General features: G+C 34.7%; 1 protein-coding gene across 16 annotated transcripts in view; it reads left to right on the plus strand.

The window, feature by feature from the left end:
- Positions 1-22,014, plus strand: part of Gulp1 (GULP PTB domain containing engulfment adaptor 1) — a 287,088-nt gene that overhangs the window by 17,340 nt on the left and 247,734 nt on the right. For 2 of the 16 annotated variants that reach the window (XM_058580311.1, XM_058580313.1), the window contains exon 2: positions 8,087-8,135. The exons of the other annotated variants lie outside the window; for them this stretch is intronic. The gene's annotated coding sequence lies outside the window, so the exon portion shown is untranslated. The remainder of the gene's footprint in view (positions 1-8,086; positions 8,136-22,014) is intronic. 16 annotated transcript variants of the gene reach the window in all.

The raw sequence follows: 22,014 nt of genomic DNA on the forward strand, positions 1-22,014 counted from the left end.
GAATGAAACATTGGTAAGGGGAGAGAAGGAGGCTTAGAAATAGAGAGAGTCTGTGTTCAGAATATTTGATGTCAGAGGTAATTGTTCCAATTGAGAAGAGCAGTGTATGATTTGCCTGAAGAATGTAATAGAGGAAGATGACTGGGTATACAGAGTTGAGAAACTGAGAGGTCAGTGTGCTGGATAAATGTTTCACATGGGTTTTGGAAATCAGTCCTACTTAAGACTTTTCAATTAAACTCTAAATGTCAACACTTGTCGTGTTAATAATAGGAACAGGCACCACAAAGATGTATAAGTTTGGGAGCATGAAGAATTGCATCCTTGGGATGGAGCTGTTAGAAGGCAAATACTTGCTTCTTTATAAATGGGCAGATGGGAAGCTGAGCAGTAGAGAACACAGGGGACTTGGCATCATGACCACATCTGACCAGCAGGTTTGTGGGCACCTATGGAGCTGTTTCTTTGTGTATCTTGTTGACTTAGTAAGCTCAAGATGCCATAACAAGGTATCACAGGCTGGATGGCATAAACAGAAGTTTATTTTCTTAGAGAATGGAAGTCCAAAATCAGGGTACCAGTGTGATTGGGTTCTGTGAGGTCTTTCCCTGTCTTGCTGACTTCTCTGTGTCTTCATGTGGCAGCAAAGATACATGCGGTAAGAAGGCAAGCTATCTTGTGTCTCTTCTTATAAGTGCACCTTAATCCCATTATTAGGGTCCTCTTATGACCTCTTCTAAACCTAATTGCTTTCTAAAGTCCTCACACCCAAATGCCATCACAGAGTTGGGCTGGGACTCAAAAATATGAATGTATAGGGTCTACAACACTTAGAAATACAATGAGTTCACTGTGGGAGGATGATGAGATTCTATTTATTATACAAGTAAGTTTATTGATAGCAGATATTCATGTTCCTATTACGCGCTATGAGCATATTTTATTTACTATAGAGTACAAAACTGGCACTTCATATTTTAGAATATTTAATATCTCAAATATGTGTTTATGTATATCATTATAGTTCTGTATGATCAATATAAAACCTAAGGTTGTACCAGAAAAAGCCTGAGCTTTGCTTTCTTCATAGATAGGACTTACCATTTACAAATCGAGTGTCCTTTGGCAGGTAAATCAATTGTATGCTTCTTCTCTTTCTTAACCTGTAACATAGCACAGCTAAAAACTACATGCAACATTCTTGAGGGATTAAAAACATCATATCTAATACATATAGCACAGTGGCTGGCATTTTGCAGGTGGTCAAAAAATGGTAGCTGGTTTTATTATATAAAGTATAATTTTCATAATTATATTTAAATATATACTGTTTCCCTTATGATTAAAATATGCTTTTTTATCAAGATGACTTTCTGATGATAAATACAAGTGGAACAACTTCAATATACTAATCTACATAATTTGTTATTTATATAAGATAAAAAATTAGAGGGATATAGAATTTTTATCTGTTTTGACCATCTCGATCAAATCAAAAGTTATACATTTTCAAAAAATATACACACTAGTTTAAAACATTGCATACATTTAACTGGTATGGGAGTTGAACCACTGAGCCATATCCCCAGCCCCTTTAAAAAATTTTTATTTTGAGACAGGGTTGCCCTAGTGGCTGAGGCTGGCTTGGAACTTGCAGTCTCCCTGCCCAGCCTCATAAGCTGATGGGATGTGCCATTGATCTTGTTATAATTTTTTTAAAATAAATTAAATATGGTAGAAAGAGATTTTTAATATAAAATTATTAATATAAATCAAAGTAAGAAACCCTATTTTTAAAATTATGTAGGAGAAAACTATTAAGTTTTTTACATATACGAATCCACACTTTTTTCTCAGTTATATGCTGTTGAAACACATTTAAGAATACTGAAGTTTAGCATAAGGAAAAAAAAAAGTTAGTCTTCCTGGCTGTTTTGATGACATTTAAATGTTTTTTGAATTATAATTGTGATCATGTGCTACATACTTGTTTGTCATTGTATTTCTCTTTTTTTTCACATAATATGCCATGATGTTCAGCTGTAGATTTAGGTCTGTGTACTGGTATGAGGGCAGGAAGAACTTGAGAGCAGAATCCTGTATATTTCATGATTTCAAATTCATGGTGCAATTAAAAATACATGTGGAATGTTGTGGATTGATTGAATCTACACAGAAAATTAGTAACCAGAGAGACATAAATCATCTGGCTATGGCTTCTGTCAAAACCATGAGCCAGGTGATTTTTCACCAGTAGACAGCTGATTGTCTGAGCCCCCAGAAAAGATGAGTACATTATAAACTGGGTATCACCTGTGCCCGTTGTGACCCTTTGCTTTGTCAATCATAGTCCTTTCAAGATTTGGTTTATTTTCCATCCAATAGCTAGGTTCATGATTACTAGAGGCCTAAAATATAGATTCTTTAGGTCATTATTTCCTGTTTGCATGCATTAGCATCCACATGTGTGTGGACTCAGCTAATTTTGATTATGGGAAAAAGTTGTATCTGAGTTCATTCCTGACATCTAAATAGACATTAAAGTAAATTAGACCTCATGGACAGAATTTTTGTTTTAGGTTTGTTATTTAAAATGCATTATTTCCATCAAGGACTCAGGGAAAGCTGCATTTTTGTATTGTATATTCGCACAGGAAAACTATCAGAAAAGTCTTTAATACACTAATTCTCATTATTATAATGAAAACCTTGCACAAATTTGTTTCTACCTTTTTATCCTCTAACATTTTTTAAAAAAATCCTCCCTGGTTAAAATTTGAAAGACAAAAATATGTTGTCAGAAAGGGAGGGGAGGAGGGAGGGGGGGAGGGAGAGAGAGAGAGAGAGAGAGAGAGAGAGAGAGAGAGAGAGAGAGAGAGAGAGAGAGACATCCACAAAGCGGAAAGCCACTGGAAGTTTGTTTTACTTTTTTTTTTTTTATCTACCCCGTATATCTTATGTACTAAATTTTTGCAAGAAAAGATGAAGTGAAGCTTGTGGTCTGCAGGATGTTACAGAATGCCCAAGATGAATTGTTGAAGACTGAGATACTGATCAACCCAGGCCCCTTATCAAATGTTCCCATGGTGAGAAGTCTTGCACCCTGCTCCATCACTGACCGCGTAAGGGATCTTTGCTTAGGAAATTCAGAGATACTCAGCCTCTTCAGAATTGTTTTCTTGAATGTGAAATGAAGATAATGATATGAATTTTGTATGCATTGCTGGGAAGTATAAAAGCTAGCATCTACAGTGACATCCATAAATTTTCATGTAGTTGCCCCTCATCTGTGCCCTCTCTTGGCCTCAAGGTTATTAGAGTTCATGCTTTCTCTGTTGTATTTGGGAGGCATGTAGCATCAGATTTCCTCGTCCTTCCTTTATTAGACCACATGAAGCTTCTGAAAATCAACGAAAAGTTAATGTTTCTATCTTTACACTGTTGTTTTTGAAATTGTTCCTCTTCACAGTCTGAATCCATTGGTATTTTTCTTTTCAATCCTGTTTTTTTTTTCTTTCTTTTTTTTTTTTTTTAATATGTAACATCACCAAGGGCTCTGTGTTAAGAGGAAATCTTTGTTATCTTGAAATTCCTTGTCAATACAAGAAAGAAAGCTTCTGACAGTGAATCAAGATTGATTATGCATCAATGATGCCCTGTTACTGAATCTATTTGGAGAAGAGCTGAACAGCTGTGTGTCATCACGGCTGCTGTAGAAGAGTGTCCCATAGCTTGAGCCGTTGCATAGAAAAGATGTACAAATTCCAACTGGAATTATTGAAATTTAAATGGGTAATTAAACTTTATTCTTATATACCAGCTAATGCACTATATTCCAAAGTACCCTTAATGGGAGAGAAACATGGACAGACATGCTTAATCTGCCTGTTGCACGTGGGGTTCCTTTGAAATATTAAATTCATGGCCCTTTACTCCATGAAGTTTGTTTTAAAGTCAGATTGTTATGTTTTCATTACAATACAGCAATGCCAATCTTCTAGGACAATTAAGTATTAATCCTGCCACTTCACATACTCCTCAGCTTGATGTTGTATTTCCCTAAGTGGACATGTGCCTCTGTTAAGAGTTCTCTGGCTGTGACCTGTAGGGACCAATCAAGATTTTTAAGCATCATAAGAGCAAAATAAAAGGAGAAAATTTGCCATTACAAAACCTTTGGGGAAGACAGAGGGAAGACTTATGAGTATAAAGTCATAGATCTAAGGAAGGAAATATTAAAATAATGCGTATTAGAGATGAGGAAGACCTGAATTTAAGAAGACCGATTTAAGAGATATCGATGAGATGGAAGAAAAATGAATTGGTGTAATGTTTAATTTTTAGAACTTGTTGGTTGATTGGATGCTTGTATTTCAAGGACAAGAAATGGGGAGGATTATATGTTGATTATAGACCTAGGATGGACTAGATTATGGTAAAACTCACCAAGACAATAAGATGGAGAACATAATTAAAAGGAAAAGTTAAGGATTTTTGAGTTTGAAATGTTTGGGGAACACTCAGGGGAAGATGCCCTATGATATGCCTTTTGGAAACAGAGGGAGCTCCTGGGATGGAGATGAAGATCTAGGAGTAATCAAAAAGGAGGTGATTGTTAGTGCCATGAGTTCAGATCCTCTAGAACACTGGTATTTAAGGGGAAATGGAATCTTAGAATCCAGCAATATACACCAAGAGGAAAATCCGAACCAAAAGTTTCTATGCCAAATGGACATCTTGCCCTTCTTAGGAAGAGGTAATCAAAATCTATGTTATTGCTATTTAACAGGGAATGGAAAAGATAAGACTGACTTGAAAAATATTTTGAAAGAACCATTCTGTGTTAAAGACCAAATTGCACCTAATATTCATCAACTATTTCTAGAATGGACTGGCTCAGCTGGCCAGAGCTTCATGTTCATTTTTTGGTTGTGGTTTTCCATGTTTACACAGCTCTGTTTCAGAAAATGAATACATATTTCATAGGCTTAGTAAAATGAACTTCAGTCCTTGGTCAAATGATGAGAAATTATAGGTTTCCCTCTGTTGTGGTTTCAATGTGGTGTCTGTCCCCCAAAAGCTCACGTGTCAGACAATGCAAGAAAGTTTGGAGAAGACATGATTGGGTTATAGCCTTAACCTAATCAGTGAATTGATTCTTGATGGGATTCACTGAGTGATAATTAGAGGCAGATGGGGTGTGGCTGGAAGAAGTGGTTCACTGGGGGTGTGGCTATTGAGTATATATTTTGTATCTGGAGTGTGGAGTCTCTCTCTCTGCTTTCTGATTATCATGTGACCTGCTTCTCTCTGCCACACTCTTCTGCCATGATGTTCAGACTCACCTTGTGTCCTAAGAAATAGAGCCTGCTGTCTGTGGACTGAGACCTCTGAAACCATGAGCCCTCAGATAAACTTGTCCTCCTCTACAATTGTGCTGATTGGCTCTTTTAGTCACAGCTGTGAAAGAGCTGAGTGAAACATCCTCTGTTATGCCTGATTTTCCAAGGCAATATCTGCATTGTTTCTACAAAACTCGTTTTAAAGGTAAAAAACTGTGTTGTGGAGTTGCCTCTTTCTGTTTGTGACCTCAGGTTGAGGGTTGCTGATCCTGATACCATTTTGAATTTGATCAATCATTAAAAATAAGTAGAAATCCCTAGAACTAAATATGACAAGCATTATTTAATAAAAAGTTACAGTAATAGTTTTAGAAAAAATGTCATTATTTTACAATGAAAATTATTAATATATAATTTTAGTTTATTAAAAGCATTATACATTATAAATATATACACATTTGTGTTGTTTATTCATTTATTAATCCATTCATATCTTAAGTGTGGTTGATGTTAAACATTTTTTTTTCTTAAACATTCTTTTGACTTAATATTTCTAATAGAAAAGTGAGCATTGAGGGAAATACAGCACTCATGTAGATGTCTAAGTCCACTTGTGTAGATGTCTTCTCAGACAGCTCCTTCAATGTAATTCAAAATTAGCATACCTAGATTTGTTATTGTGTTTCTGTCAAGGCATGTCTTTGCTTTTCTTTAAGAAACAAGGACTTTAAAGTATAGCTAAGGCTTTTTTTTTCTTTTAAATTTTCATAACAAGGAACAAGAAACAGAAGAAATGCATATGAAAGAATCATTATAAATTAATTTGATGAAATATCATTCCTGGATTTAGTGCTAACATGGTGTCTTCCAGCATTTTCTGGAAAGTTGTTTTTAGTGCATTTTTAGTTATGGACTTTCTTGAATCTTCTGTGTTGTTCTTGCCACCCAGCTTGATAACCTTCATCAGGACACTTCATCTGTCTATATAAAATGGTATTGGGGATAGATGAAGAAACCTCTGAACAAGAATCCCTCAATAAACTAGCATAGTAAAGTAGGAGAATATCTTTGTTCTTGAGAAGCATTTATTTTTACTTTGAAATATTAGAGTCAAACTTTTTCCTGTATAGTTTTTCTCCAGTTGTTATTCTGTGCATGTGTGGGGAGCATGTCCTATATCTTTTCTAAAAAAATATTTATTTTTTAGTTGTAGTTGAATACAATACCTTTATTTTTATGTGGTATTAAGGATTGAACCCAGGACCTTGCAGGTTTTAGGAGAGCACTCTACTGCTGAGCCACAACCCCAGCTAAGCATGCCCTGTATCTTTATTCTCTTCCTCTCTATTTGTCATGACTTATTAAGTTTTCTGCATATTCTACAACCTCTTCCTGCCTCTCTCTGGTTGTTCCCACAAGATAAGATAATATACTCCAATAAAACTTAGTTTGTAGAACATCTAACACCTTTGTAAATCATTTTATCTGGAGTTTCTGTTTGCTATTTGAAAAACTGTAGAACATTATTCAAATTTTACCATAAATAATTGAAATAGTTAATACTTCTTGAGTGTTTGCAATGTCTCAGGGCCTTTATCAGCACTTTTTCCAGCCCCAGTGCTTTTTCCGTGTATTAAGTCATTTAAACCCTCACAACAAACCTATGAGCTATTTTATTATCTCTTTTCTTCACAAAAGGTTTTGGGGCACAGAAAGTAGTTTACACTGTGTTTGGTTGCCAGTCCCATTTAACCTTCTTTATTACTTAAATGCCCTCATGCTATTGTTTCAGATGTTCAGTGTTTTTTTTTTGTTGTTGTTGTTTTGTTTTTTGTTTTTTATCTTCTTTCCCCCAGTACTCAGCATACCAGTTGGTGTGGAACATTTGAGTGTGCAAGGGTTCTTGGGTCAATGAATGAACAAATATGCATGTAAGAAACACTACCAATAAGAAGCAAAATGTGAATAAACTTCTATGGAAGATAATAAGAAAAAAGTTGTACTGATACTGATTATCATTTAGGGGAAAATATAGATAAACTGCCACAACATAAGATTCACTGTTTGAAAAAAAAAGAAATCCTATGTACTGCTCTTAATTGAAAATATAGCTCTCCTTTTAATTTGTGTGCCAGATACAACGGAGGGAGGGAGAAAGAATCTTTTACAACTTCAATTTTTGTTTTTTAAATGCAGATAAAACAGGCTTAAGGATTTAGTGGCAAGAAACTTCTAGTATAATGAAAGAAGTATAACTTGTCTAGCTAGCAGCCAGCTTCTCTGTGACCTTTGACACTTTTTTGGCTTTTTGCCCAATAGGTTTTTTCTCTTTGTTTTTCAACAAAATTTTAATACTAAAATTGCAGCACTCACTGCAGCAGGTTTTTTCCATTTTAGTGTCCTGTGTCCTGCTTTATGTCACTTCTCTACACAAAATCTTCCTATGGCTCATTTTACAGAGAAGCAATAATTACCTAGAAAGTCCCACATGATGACGTCAGTGAACACAGTCCATGTACTGCCGAGTGCACATCCCCAGTGGTACATGTAGCTGATTTCTTTGTCTTTTGCTCTTTCCTCAGAAATCACCACCATATTTAAAATCATACCACCATCTATTGTGTTTCAGTTTTCTCAGTGGTGCTCATCATCTAATGTACTAAGCAACGTAATTATTTATTATGCTTTTATGTCTTGCCCACTAGAATGGAAGACACACAGATCAGGAATTTGTTTTTTCCTAGGGACCCAAGACCTAAACAGTGCCTGATACAACAGGAATTCACATATTTGGTGAGTAAGCGAAGAAACAAAGACTTTAAGATCTGGTTTAGAATGATGCCTCACCCAAGATGCTTGTTTTAAAATAATGCTGTGGGAAGAGCTGTTTGAATTATGCAGATGTCAGATAACAAATTGGGGTAGGGGCACACCTGTACATTGCAGTTCATTACCTAAGTGCCAATACTTGGAAAAAGTCAAGTTTTCAGGTCAGAGACACTAGCAGAAAATAAAGCAAGCTCTGCAGCGTGACCTGCAGTGGCCTTGCATGACTGGCACAATATATTTTATATATTGATAACCTCTCTACCTCATCTCATTTCCTATGAAGGCATGATATAAGTTTTCATTGCCTGTTTTTTTTTTTTTTTTTTCCCTATAGTTATTTAGGATGGTGCATATATACAGACTTAGGTAAGGGCTTCATTCCTAAGAACATGGTCTTTTTCAGACTGAACTGGAATTATCTGCTTAATGAAATAAAAAAAAAATTCATTTAAAAATATTTTGGAAGTAAAATGCTGTTGATATAATATAGTCAGGGGGTCTTTTGATGATTTGGGGAGCAAATTCTATGAATTGGTGATAGCTGGAAGAAATATATTTAGCATAACTTACTAATAATTTGTTTTACATGTTTTGTCTGTTGGAGTAATTGCTTAGACTTATTTTTTTTCTATCTCTTACATTTTTTTATTTCAAGATTATTTTTCCACATTAGGGTGCGACCTGTCAAAATGTTTTTTGTGCTGAAAAATGCCACTTGTTATTACAGTATGAGAAGGAGTAAACATGTTTTTGATTCACTTGTTGGTATCATTATAATAGATAACATTCCTTGGAAAGTTGGGAAGGACACAGATTTTATTTAAAATATGTAGTAATATATGCCTAATCATATGAGTATATGACTTAAGCACACATAACAATGTGTGTATTCACCATGTATTTAACATATGCTATTAACTATATTAATAGGCTTATGCTATTCTTTTCTCTATTGTAGTATGTGCATACTGCATGGAAAATGATACTAGCTGGAACCAGACTTTTTTTCCTAAGAATAAAATTAATTTTGTTTGGGCATTGAGTTTATGATTGAGCTTTTTCATTTCTAGTTTTTCATTGTTCATTTTTTATACCTTGGCAAGCTAATCTTTAGTATCAGCCAGAATTTTACTTGGCTGTTTATTGCAAATTACCTTAATTGATGAGTGAGAAAATTTTATGATACCTGCCTAATTTTAGTTGGGTGAAATAACTGAATTTCTTCTAGTTTTTTTTTTTTTTTTGTCCTATAAATGACAGGTTAATAAATGAAGAAAATCAATTAACATCTACCAAAGTGTAATTATTCCTTATCAGAATTTTTAAAAAAGCAAAATGGAAAAAAATCAAATAATTAATTCTTCATTGACTATTTCTATATATATGTTATATATGAATATATATGAATTAGAGTAATTCACATGAAAGTTGTAAACATGTATGGAATTTGTTTTAGAGTTTGTGTAAATATTTCATAAATGTTAGGATAATTTCTAAGCTCTTCACAATGTCCTAAATGTCTTAATATATCAGTTGATTAATCTTCAGACAGGCATCAAAATAAGTGTCAATAAAATTCCTAGTCATAGCAATGATTGCAGATAGAATTCATTTGTTCTTTTCTTTTGGTATACTCCATGTATAAAAATACAGTTCAGTATTTTATTTAACACGTGAGTGATATTTATTTTGTATAAAAATTGAGCTATGAAGTAAATTCTATAAGATTTCATTATCTAGCATGATTCATCTTGGGAATATGACTAAAGCTGTTATTGCAATATTTAAACAATTTTTATCTCATAAAACCAGATATTTGTATTATATGTTAATAGGCTATAGCAGAATTTTTGCATTCTGCTTTTGGAAAAACCTATACTTTGCAAAAATCAAAGTTATTACACATGAATACATCCCCATTATAAAGTTTTAGTCACTTATAAGTCAGAGCAAATATAAATGTTTTTCTTCATGACTCCCTTGCACCCAGGCTTCTTAGAGATAACCAGTGTTAATAGTTTAGTATGCATTTCCCAACACAAAATTTTAACTATTTCCAAACATGGAAAACAATAAATTTGGTTTTTAAAAAGTTAAAAATGGGATCATAATGCATATTCTTTTATCTTGTGTTGGAGGAGATCAACATTCTTTGGAATTAAAGAGATTTGCTTGTACAACTGAAGATCATTCTTTTTTTTATTGGGTCAAATCTACCCAAGTAGTTACTACTGCTGCCCAGAGTTGGTCTCCCCACTTAACTCTAGTATTTTCTTTGCAAGGAACTTCTGAGGAATGGGAAATGTGTCCACAAGAGTGTAAAATAATTGTGTAAAATCAGTTTGCTTATCAAGCCAGAAATGTAGCTTTAAAAAATTAGAAATCAGTTTTCTTTGATAGATGTTTGCAAACTTTGCCCACATACTTTTTGTATGTTTGTACAGGATGACCTGGTATTGTATTTCTTGTATTAACTATAGAGCAAATACTTAATATCATTTAGATTTTTCTTTTATTGATTCTGATCTCTTTTTTATCTTGTCCTCCATCTTATTTGACTTACTGTACCCTTCCCTTTTTTTTTTTTTTTCCTGTCTTCAAGCCTCACATTTTCCATATGTTTTGTGGTGTGAGTTTAGCCCAGGTTTTCTCATCATCAGCAGTATCCACATTTTGGACCAGGTGATTCTTTGTTGTTGAGGGAGATGTCCTGTGCATTGAAGTCTTATCCTTTATGAATATCTATAACTCAAAATTGCAAAAATCAAATCTTTTTCCTTATGTCTTGACAAAAGTTCATTCATTACTTTATCTTGTGGTCATTTAAAAAAAATACATGTGTTTAGACCAATGCAAAGCAGCGTGTAAACATGTTTTTCATTTGTTAAAAAACAAAAGAAGTGGAACTTACACAATAGATGCTGCACCATGAAGTCTGATATATATGGGTTTTTCCCACACATAATACCCCAACATTTATTCTCTAATATCTGGATGTGAGTAATCTTCAATTTAAATGGAAATCACATAAACTAAAATTTTATTATTTTATCTAAAATTTGCAAAATTCAGATTTCTTTCATAAGAAAATTTCTTTAATTATGCAAACCCTATCTTACTTAGGAAATATTTACTGATAACATTTAATTTTGAAATATAAAATTTTGGCATTCTTCTCCCCAAGTAAACGACTAACAACAATACTGTCCTTCACAATGAAATTTAGGCTACTTCAAAAAATGTTTCCTGTATTTTTATACTTAATGTTCTTATTTCCGTCCTTAGTATATATTCATGTTTAATGAATTTCCTGTTGACTTTAAAAGAAATTTCTATTATGGACTATTTTAAAAGAATTACCTATCCTGAGCTTTCCCCACCATGTAGTTAAATCACTTCCTTTTCAGAACTAACATGCAACTCTGTTTGATGTGAAATCTGAATGCAAAACTCAAGTGTTGCATTCATTTTAATGTTGATTTACTCTGTTCTCAGCACACTAATACTTAATTAATTTCTAATTTTCTTTCTTAATTTTTATTTTTAACTAATTAAGCCTGTTTTTAAAGATTTGAAAAATGGCGAATCCAATACAAAGATGAAGTGCCTTTTTTGTTTTCAAACCAATGTAAACTATGTTCTAGATATCAATATTATATTTAATACTAATACTAATTCTAGCTAAAGTAATAGATCTAATACACTGTAAATTGGAGAGCAAGAAAAAAATTACTAAAATGTAAAGTTTTGATAACATCTATACCACTAAATTTAGTGATACTAAAACCTATGTGTCATATCATGCTAAAGGGTTTTTTTATGTTTAGTCTTTCTTGCATCATAGAAAATATCTGAGTGTTACTTGTACAGATTGTGATATTCAAGTAAACATTTTTAAAGCTTAAATATATTTAAGGGAGAAATATGTCATGGTCTTGTATTTTGTTTTTGAATATCCTTTAAAGTGAACAGTAAAGGAAAAAGGGTGACAGAGTTAAAAGGTTATTTAGGAATCACTTACAATCATATAAAGTACTGTCTTCCACTGCATTGAAGAACAAATTGTGCATTATAAAAATGATTTGCAGAGGCTTCAAATTTTAAGTAGGACTTTTCCAGAACGTGACTAAAAGTTATTCTGCTTCATTATTTTCAAATTTCATACACAGTGATCTCTATTCAATATCAATCATCCTAGACGGTAACAGTATAATAAGTGATGGCTTAGGACTCTTTTTTTGGGATGGGAGTAGTTTTTGGCATTGGCTCTTGGGTGGGATTCTGGAGGAAGTGACATTGTGACCTCTGCATTCTGCTCAATTCTTATGGCATAAACTTCAGTCATAGCTTACTTAAAGGAGAGAGTTGTAGCTGATTACAGCTTGTTTAATTCTTGATCTCCTCAGGAATGCCATTTTAAGCAGTTTATAACATGTGTCTGGGGATAATATTCCGGGTGCTTTATGATAATCCAAATTCAAAGCTATTCTTTTACCTGATATTTCTGTAGCTATTGCTGAGTTTCTCACAGCACTGCAATCTTTTGTTATTTCAGCTGCTTCATAGAGGTTTATTCTGGAAATGCATATGGACTAAAGTTTCTTAGGCTACCCTCACTTAGTTCTTTGTAGTAAAGGTCACATTTATTTAAAATTGTAGACTTTATGGCTGAGAGGTACCTTAGAGCCAGCCAATTTCCATTCCCACTACTTCCCTGGCCCTCGTTTTGGCCTTCAATACCTCTTGTCTGGTTACTTGAAATTCTTTCTTGACTTTTCTCCCAGCTTTTGCTGTGTTCTCACTCTCATTCATTGCTGCTCTGGTGGTGTTTCATCCTGGCCCAAAGCCTTCAGGATCCCACCTTCTGTAGAGACCCCTTAATCCCAACTCCCTGTTCCCTTCACCATTTGCCCTGTCCTTATGTTTGCATGACTATGGCACTCTACACCAACTGGGTCATTGTACCCTTACAAGATTTTACCTTTGCTTTTGCTGTTTTCTCTTTTGCTGTTTTCCATAAACTAATATGAATTCATTTGTAAGTGGCTGCGCTCCCTTCCAGGTTCAACTTCCATTTGCCTCTCCCCTTAATTAAGCTTGTCTTTTAATCTTCTACAAACAAGTGTAATATCTCACTTTTTTCCTGAATCACCGTTGTGTTTCTTGTGATTTTATTTTGCATTTTATGGCCAGATGGCCATCTTAGCTTAGAGGAAGTCATGTGCTATAAAGTCAAGTATATCGGCTTTCTGATCTGTTCCTTTGCCCCAAACAGGGCCAAAGTCCTGGTATGAATTCTTTCCTATTCAGGAGACTTCAGTGCTCATGTTGGAAAGTTGCAGTTGGAAGTAACTAATTTTTGGAAATATAAATAACTGCTTTTTTATGAAAGAATGTTATTTTAATATTTATTCAAACAATATCCTGAAGAATCTCGATGTTTTTTCCACCTGCAGAGAAATCACTTCCTTCTCAAAATCCCTCCTCCTTTAAGGAGTTTGTGTGTGGGAATTGCAGGAAAATGTACCATTGAAGAGAAATCTGAAGATCCTGTGTGTGTGTGTGTGTGTGTGTGTGTGCCTGCACATGTGCATGTGTGTACAAAGTTGGGGGGAAAAGAAGGCTGCTTTTACTGTCACTGATATCTTATTTTTTAAAGTTTGTACTCACTAACTAGTCATTTAGGGTTAGCTGGGGTCACTCCTGAATCCTAACATGAGTTTCTAATTTTTAAGGGGGAAATTGCTCTTATGACATGGGAAAATTGTCAGGCATCCTAGTCTCTTTCTTTCCTGTGACATACCTTCTATGCAGAAAGTTACCAGACAGGAAAAACAAAAACAAAAATAGACTCTGCTAAAGCATTTATAATAATTGAGTCATAAAATTATCCTCCTGAAAATAATAATGTTACTTTTATATCTTTCCTGTCTTTTCAGTAGAACTTTGTAACAGGCATAACATCACAAAATTTAGTGCCAGGTATATTTATCGTAAATTTATTTCAGAGAATTAATGACAGGAATAGAAAAATAAGGATTTAATTTAAGACAACCTTTAGGAAGGCCCTCAGTCTGGACCCTCATGTTACAATGGCCCAGAGTGTCTGGGATGATGCTCAGCATTTTTTTTTTTTTTGCATTTACACAGGACTAAATGAGTAAATGACTGAATATTAATATTCTTAACTAAATTTGTGAAGAGTCTCTGATACCCCTAACTTGTTTTCAAGGGAGCATTCTGAAACCTATCCCTTAATGATAATTGCTTAGTGAACATATAAAGTGCCAACACAATTTTCAGGACTTTCTCTTCGAGATGAATTCAAATGACACATGAGAATTTTTCTCTTCCTTATAGATGCCGAAGTCAAACTTTTAGCACATTGAATATAGTGAGTAAAGAACTCTTAGGTTTATAATTGAGCTTAATTATTTCAGCAATTTAAAATTTGATTCCTTTTAGAAAGGTTGACCCATTTTTAAACTACTGAAATCTGTGGCAAGTGTGTAAATACTAAACAACACTATTGCATGGAGAAATTTTTATTAATCTGTATTTCCCAAAACTCACTGCAGACATTTGGACATCTTTACATAATATTGAAGCATGTTCTCTAATTTGGCAAAATATGAGGCATTCAAGATGAACTCTAGATAGGGCAGAGAGGTTGGAGGGGAACGGAAAGGGAATGGGGTTAGAAATGATGGTGGAATGTGATGGTCATTATTATCCAAAGTACATGTATGAAGACATGAATTGGTGTGAATATACTTTGTATACAACCAGAGATATGAACAATTGTGCTCTATAGGTGTAATAAGAATTGTAATGCATTCTGCTATCATACATAAATAAAAAATTAATTAAAAAATATGAGGCATTCATATTTGCCAGAAATATATGAGGCCATGGTAGTACTTAGTAGTCCTCTTGGAGAGTGCAATGTAATCCCTGTTTGTATTTCAGACTGGCACCTGTGAATATGATGAAGTCATTAAAAAGAGAACAAATTATAATTTAGCTATTATTACTTCAAGTCTTATTCATTCTTGTATTATGTCTGGCTAACTAGAATTATTTTAAGTTTGAGTCTCTTTGTTGTTTTTGTCAGATATTCATATTTATTCATAGGAGTCATATAAAATAAAACCCTCAGTTTTGTAGACTGACCCAGTATTTTTCATGGACTATAACTAAGATTTTGAGTTTTCCTCTGGAAAAATACAATAGAAATTATTACAGTAAGCTTTCTTGAATTTTAAGGGGACAGAATACTAGAAAGTTTACTTGTTTTTCACCTTATTTTATGGAATTTTCTGACAGCTTTCTTTTTATAACTTTATTTGGAAATAATTGTAACACTCGCATAAATTTGCAAGTATAGTAGGATATTATTTACCTATATTAACCTAATGTTCAGATCTTACCTCATTTATTCTATTATTGTTTTTCTCAATGTGTGTGCATGTGTAAGTAATACATTTTTAATTATGTATGTAGGTATGCATATATGTGTATGTATGTGTATATTTTCCCCCCATATGAGGGTAGTTTTTTTTTTTTTTTTTTCCTGGTAAGCTTTCTTATCTTCTTTGTTTCTAGATGTTCATATTTCTGATTTAAGTAAGACATTTTATTTTGAATTGGGTGGTGATAAAAGATAGAACACTCAGGTAAATTTACTTTTCCATTCTTTGTAATTTTTATCTTAGTGACAATTATTTGTTAATTTCTAGGACCCCAAAAAAACTTATGTGATGATGTAGCCATTATATTCTCAAGCTTCTCTTGGGTTCTTTATCCTGTCTACCTTTGAGGTATTTTGTCTAAGAAGGTAGGGGATAAACAGAAGCGTGGGGTATGGAGAGAGTAGAACCACAAGCTAACTTTGATGCTTGACATGTGGACACCAGTTTTATGCTGAAGATGGGTTTTAGTCTGATAATTGTATACTGCACCCGTCTCAACTCACCACAATCCTTGATTTCCAGATCTATGACTAATGATTTTTCTAAGCTAATGCTTTGTTTTCCCACTCCTTTCATTGTGATCTTAGATGCCTGGTTCTGGATGACAAAATAGTGCAGTAGCCATATATGCTCTGCATGATAAAATACAGTTCCAGAAGGGCTGTGTTTTCCTTTTGTAGCAGTTTTCTATCACACTAGAGTGGGCTTTTAATACATGCTGACTGATTTAAAGATGAGGCACTCCACTAAACTGCTCTGCTTCATTTTTGTTAGCCTGTTTCTTAAATCTGTGAAATCAGCAAGGCAGTGTCATAGCTCATCTGAAGAAATTTTTGAGGTTTTCTAAACTTTTGCTGTATGTATTGAGTGCAGATCTAATATGTCATTAAATATACCATCTGTATATTCTTTAAGAGTTTAATGATACTTTAATAAAATGAATGTTTCGTTAATTCATGCATGTATTATTAAATGCTCAATACTTTATATTATCCTTACTTTTCACTAAGATCTTGAAAAAATAAATGAAATTACTCTTTTTTTATAGATTGAAAAAATGAGAGAGTTAAAATAGTTTGCCTTTTAGATAATAAGATCTTCATTATTGCATTGATGTGGGAATGAAGATTTATGACTTAAAAGGTACATTCTGGTACATAGTAGCCCCTAAATAAATGAAAGCCTTATTGGTATTGTTCCTATTCTTATCAACGACAGCCTCTCACCTAGTGAGTGGTATAGATGAGGTTCTGTTGAATCTGAATCTAAAGTCTGTGTTGATTATATTTGATGATTATATTATTTTTGAAATATAGAGTGAATGCTTGATGTAGTTTGATTCATTCTCCTTCTGTAGCAGTGTTCTGAATGATTGCAAAGAAGCCAGATGTTAATGACCTTCTGGAGTAAGTTTCCGTCATTGGCTTTAGCTTCCAAGGCAATCCTGTAGTTATTAGGGCTGACACTGTGTTTCATGCTGATGACACTGCTCCTAGAAGCTCTCCAACAGATGGTGGCCTTTGCGTATACTCAGCAGTGTTCCCCTGGCCTGTGCTGCTGATTCAGCAGAATTCAGCCCATAAACAATCTGCCTATGTAAGGCATTAGTGTGCAGTAGAGAGACTTATCTGGAAAACCAGGAAAGGAAAAAAAAAAAAAGATTGTTATTAAAATGGGTGGAGGGCTCTAACTGAACTCTGTTCTCTGTGTGGTGCTTTGTGTCAGATTTAAAAACCATATGGTCAAAAAGCTATTTTACTGTAGGGCCAGTTAGCAAATAGCTCAGTGTCAGGTTCCAGATAAAGCACACATTTATGTTTTGCATTGAGACCATTTTTATCAGAGGGTGCAGTGTTTTACAGGGCCCATGTGAAGGCAAGGTGCTTAGTGTACAGAACATGCAGTTGTTGAATACCCCTAAGGAATAATAGGGAGATGAGATTCCTGTGTTCACAGAGGATTCTTTGTTTAACAGAAATTTTCATTATTTGGATAGCATTATTTGAACCTAGTAATAGATGAATAAGGTTATACTCTGCTGTTACTATAAAATTTGAAATCATTTATTTGTAACATGTGGGAACTATTTCTTTGGGAGAAAAGAGAGGCATGTTTATTTTTCATGTTTCCATGGACTAGTCAGAGGATGGAACTTTCAGTGACAGGACTGAGGTAGCAGATGTGATTTACTAGAAACTTATTGGACCTTAGCTTCAGGGCCCTTTACCTTCTCAGGTTGTGTCCAAGTCCCTAGGCCTTGTTTACATGATCACGGGTAAATTTGCAGTTAAGATGTTATAAACATAATCAAATAAAGATTGTGGTCCTTTTGTATTCTTTCTCCCCTCTCTATTAGATTTCCCTAAATACAAAGTGGTATTAGAGTGGCCATGAACAATGTTAGAATCTAGCTAACAGGGAGCTGAACTGGTGGATACATTGCGTTTAGGGAGATAAAGTAGTGTGAACCATGTGAAGCATTAATTTTGGAAGTTGTAAATGATTGAACATCAGCAATTCCATATGGTTAGTCTTAATATTTATACTGTTCGAAGTTACTTCACTGTGTATGTAAGCTTTTTCTATGGTTCTGATAAAGCAATGTCCCCACAAACTTTACTACTGCTTCCTAATGAGCCTTTGTATCCAGATCCATCAGTTGAAGTATGTAATCAGAGGTCATTTAGTGACATGCATGCATCTGAGAGCACCTGGAATTGGAAGCTGTTGAGAGCCACAGCCGAAGGGGCCCCAGCAAACTTCCAGCTGCCAGCTGATGATTGGCTCACAGCAGCCCCAGCAAACTTCTAGCTGCCAACTGATTGGCTCCTCTGCGGTGATGCTCATTGGGCTGTTTCCCCGCCCTTTCAGACCACAGAGCTGCTCATTGGGGGACTTTTTTTGGCTCTGCCCATGCCAATCGGCTGCAAGAGCAGTAGGAGTGGGGGAGGTGGAGAGGCTTGTGGGAAGCTGGTGGTGGCAGTTGGGCTCTGAGGGTTTTTCCTGAGGAGCTGTGTGGTGTGGTGTGTGTGTTCTAAAAATAAAGTTCGTTTCTTTTGACAAGTGGCTCCTGAATTGTGCCCAGCCAGACTGCGGCAGAAGCACCTGTGTAGACAGAAATCTTTACTGACCCCAATATAGGAAGAATTGAGTTATCTTCAATTTGATAGAAGATTATATAACATATTTGAAATATGAAGACACAAAGGAGTATGAGACAAAAGAAAACAAAACATCAAAAAAGGAAAAAAACTGTATAGAAACATGTTAATAATTATATGAAAATGTATGCAGTTATCTTGAATTCTATGAATATTATAATAATTTTAAAATTAATTAAATTTGTAGTGGTTTGAAATTTATTTTCATAAAGGTCTCCTCTACCCTCACTATATAAAATTAAAAATTTGTAGTACCTGGATGGACCCCTAAACTGAAACATTTGGAATGGGGTCTCGATAACACATAGATTTCTCTGAGGAACTCAAAGATTATTTCTTAAATTGGAGAGCAATTATACTAACGTGTCTTACTTCCTTTCAGAGGAAAAGATTTGTAACTGGATGAAAATACACACTACTGCTCTTAGAGTCTATGAAATTGTGCTTCTGTGGTTAATATTAGTGTAAATTTAAAACACCTCACATAACTTGAACTATTTACTTCCATCTCTTTTTATCTTCTCTCAGTCTTATTTATTGTCATCCTTCTAGGAAAATGAAGACAGAGATCTCCAAGGAATAAGATTATTCTCTTCATGAAATGGGAGTGGGTGTGAAGAATCTTTTCTAGGGATAAATCCAGAGTTGTCTTCTGTTTCTCCTAAAGATACGTTACGCTAATTGCTGTTTTCCCTTTCCTGTTGGGGTGGTGTAGAAGGTGCTAATAGAATGAGCAAGTATATTACTTGCTAATAGGGTCTCACCAAGATGAGTTCCTCAATTTTCACAAGTAAAACAGAGGTTTGCCCTTCTGGTCTGTTGTTTTATCTTTTCCTTTAATTGTGCCCGCTTCAGGGTAGTCTGGAAAGCTCAAACAAAAGAAGTAATGCATTTGTGATTGCTACATATAAAGTGATTCCCCCAAATGTCTTAATACTTTTAGATAGAAATCCAGGAAATCAGAAGTCCTACTAATGTCTGTTCCTCAAAGAGCTTTTCTGTAATGAATTCTTGCCAGATGAAGTATCCTATGAGAGATCTGGCTTGATTTATTCATGGTGAATGCAGGTATATAGATGGATATTTAAACATTTAATACTTCCTTACCTCTTGGGATGTAGCATATATATTACTTTCTTTTCCATTTTTTAAAATTGGAAATATCTGGGCTGTATGTCAAACATGAATCAATTCACAAATCACCTGCTGGCTTACCCAGAGTTGTTGGAGTTTTTCTCAAAGAAATATGGTTTATACTGTATGTTTAAAAAAAAACAATTTAGTGGAAAATCACTATCATATAAGATTGATTCATTTAACAAATATTGTTTGAGTGCCTAATGTGTGCCAGTTCTATATTAGGTCATAGGGAGATCACTGCACACAAGTAGACACAAGCCCATGTGCTCAGGGTACGATCAATCTCGTGGCAGAAACAAGCAAATAAATAAAGTAACATAAGATGTCCGATAATGATATGGGCTATGGAAAAGAAATTCACTATGTATGAAAGATAGGGAGAAATGGAATGAGGTGCTGCTCTACCCCTCTCCATCCTACTCTCTGCCTTAGCATGGAAACCATTATGAATTATATTGATAGGTCTTCTGGAGAAGATCTGAGGGAGAGAGAAGTATGAACTTAGGGTACTCATTCTTTCAGGTCTGTTCTCTAGCAAGTGCTTCAGGCTGCCTGCTACCCTCTTCCAATCACCATTAGTTTTCTCAAGGTAGCCTTCCCTATTGGGTCTTTCTCTGGTTTCTAATATGTTTCTTCCCTCATATTCCTTAAGGACTGGTGGTGGCAGTATCTCTGGTATTACTGTCTCTTAGGTTCCCTTTTAGTTTTATAGCATCTTTTCCACTCCCTGATAGTCTTTCATAATTCTCTTCACCAATGAGCCCAGTTTTAAGTGGAGCATCCATTGGCTAGGACCCTGACTGATATAGATGCTACTCTAGGTATATATTCCTGTGGTAGTTTGGCATAATCAGTGGTGTGCAAAGGGGGTGAGGAAAAAAGCCAAGGAGATATGTGGGGAGAGAACCTTCTGCAGAGAAAAACAGCAGCTTTTTTTTTCATGGAGTTTTGGATGCACTGCCCGATGTACTGGGTGGGTGGAATAAAGTAAGCAAGCAGGAGAGTAGTAGGGAATTAAGTCATATAGGTCCAGAAGAATGAAGTGGGAGGATCTAGAGTACCTTTCCGGGGCATATACTCAGTGTGAGAGTGCAAGTTGGTAAACGTATAGTGTGTCAGTCTGACTACTGCTTGGAGAATATCTGTATGGCAGCAAAGGTGGAAGCAGGGATGCCAGTCAGGAGGCTTTTGAGGAAGACGATGATGATTGTAGCAGCAAAGATAGTGAAGAGTGATAGGATATATTTTTGCAAAGGGGACAAGATTTGCTGATGTATATAGAATGTTAACAGAGAAATCTAGTATTATGTCAACCGTAACAACTGATATGAGGACAAGCATTGAAGGAAGAGAACCTGTGTAGTGGCACCTGTCTGTAATTTCAGCTACTCAGGAGCCTGAGGCAGTAGGATCACAAGTTCAAGGCCAAACTCTGCAATTTAGCAAGACCCTGTCTTAAAATAAAAAATAAAAAGAGTTGGGGATGTAGCTCAGTGGTTCAGTGGTAGAGCATCCCTGAGTTCAATTCTCTGTACAAACAAAACAAAACCAAAACAAACAAAAACATTGGGGGAAGAGTTTGGAAGAGATTAGGAATTTGACTTTGGACCTGGTAAGTTTGATATTCGTTGAATAGGCAGTTCAGAAGAAATGTCTAGGCTAGAGATATAATTCAACATGTAGATGGTATTTAAAGTTACAAAACTTAATGAAATGACTTAGGCCGTTGAATCTCAAAGTCTTTAGTTGGGTATTTGTAAAAAAGAATGTTTTTTGTTAAATATATGGTTGATAAATTAAGTCAGTCTTTAAAATAGCATTAATAAGATGTGTCAGATTTTATAAAAAATTTAAAAAACTACAATATTCCATCATTAATGTATATATAGCATAAGGATCTGTAAATGTACATATCCACTAAAATACTGACATGTATTTGTAAACTATATCTATCTATATATATAAACACACTTTACACACACACACACACACACACACACACACACATATATGTAAAGTATGTATAGCACAAGAAGTATGTTTGAAAATATTATTTTCCTTTTTGGAAGG

The sequence above is a fragment of the Marmota monax genome, unplaced genomic scaffold (assembly GCF_021218885.2).
Source record: "Marmota monax isolate L192 unplaced genomic scaffold, Marmota_monax_Labrador192_F-V1.1 WCK01_AAM20220418_F8-fsc00007, whole genome shotgun sequence".
NCBI classification, from domain to species: Eukaryota; Metazoa; Chordata; class Mammalia; order Rodentia; family Sciuridae; genus Marmota; species Marmota monax.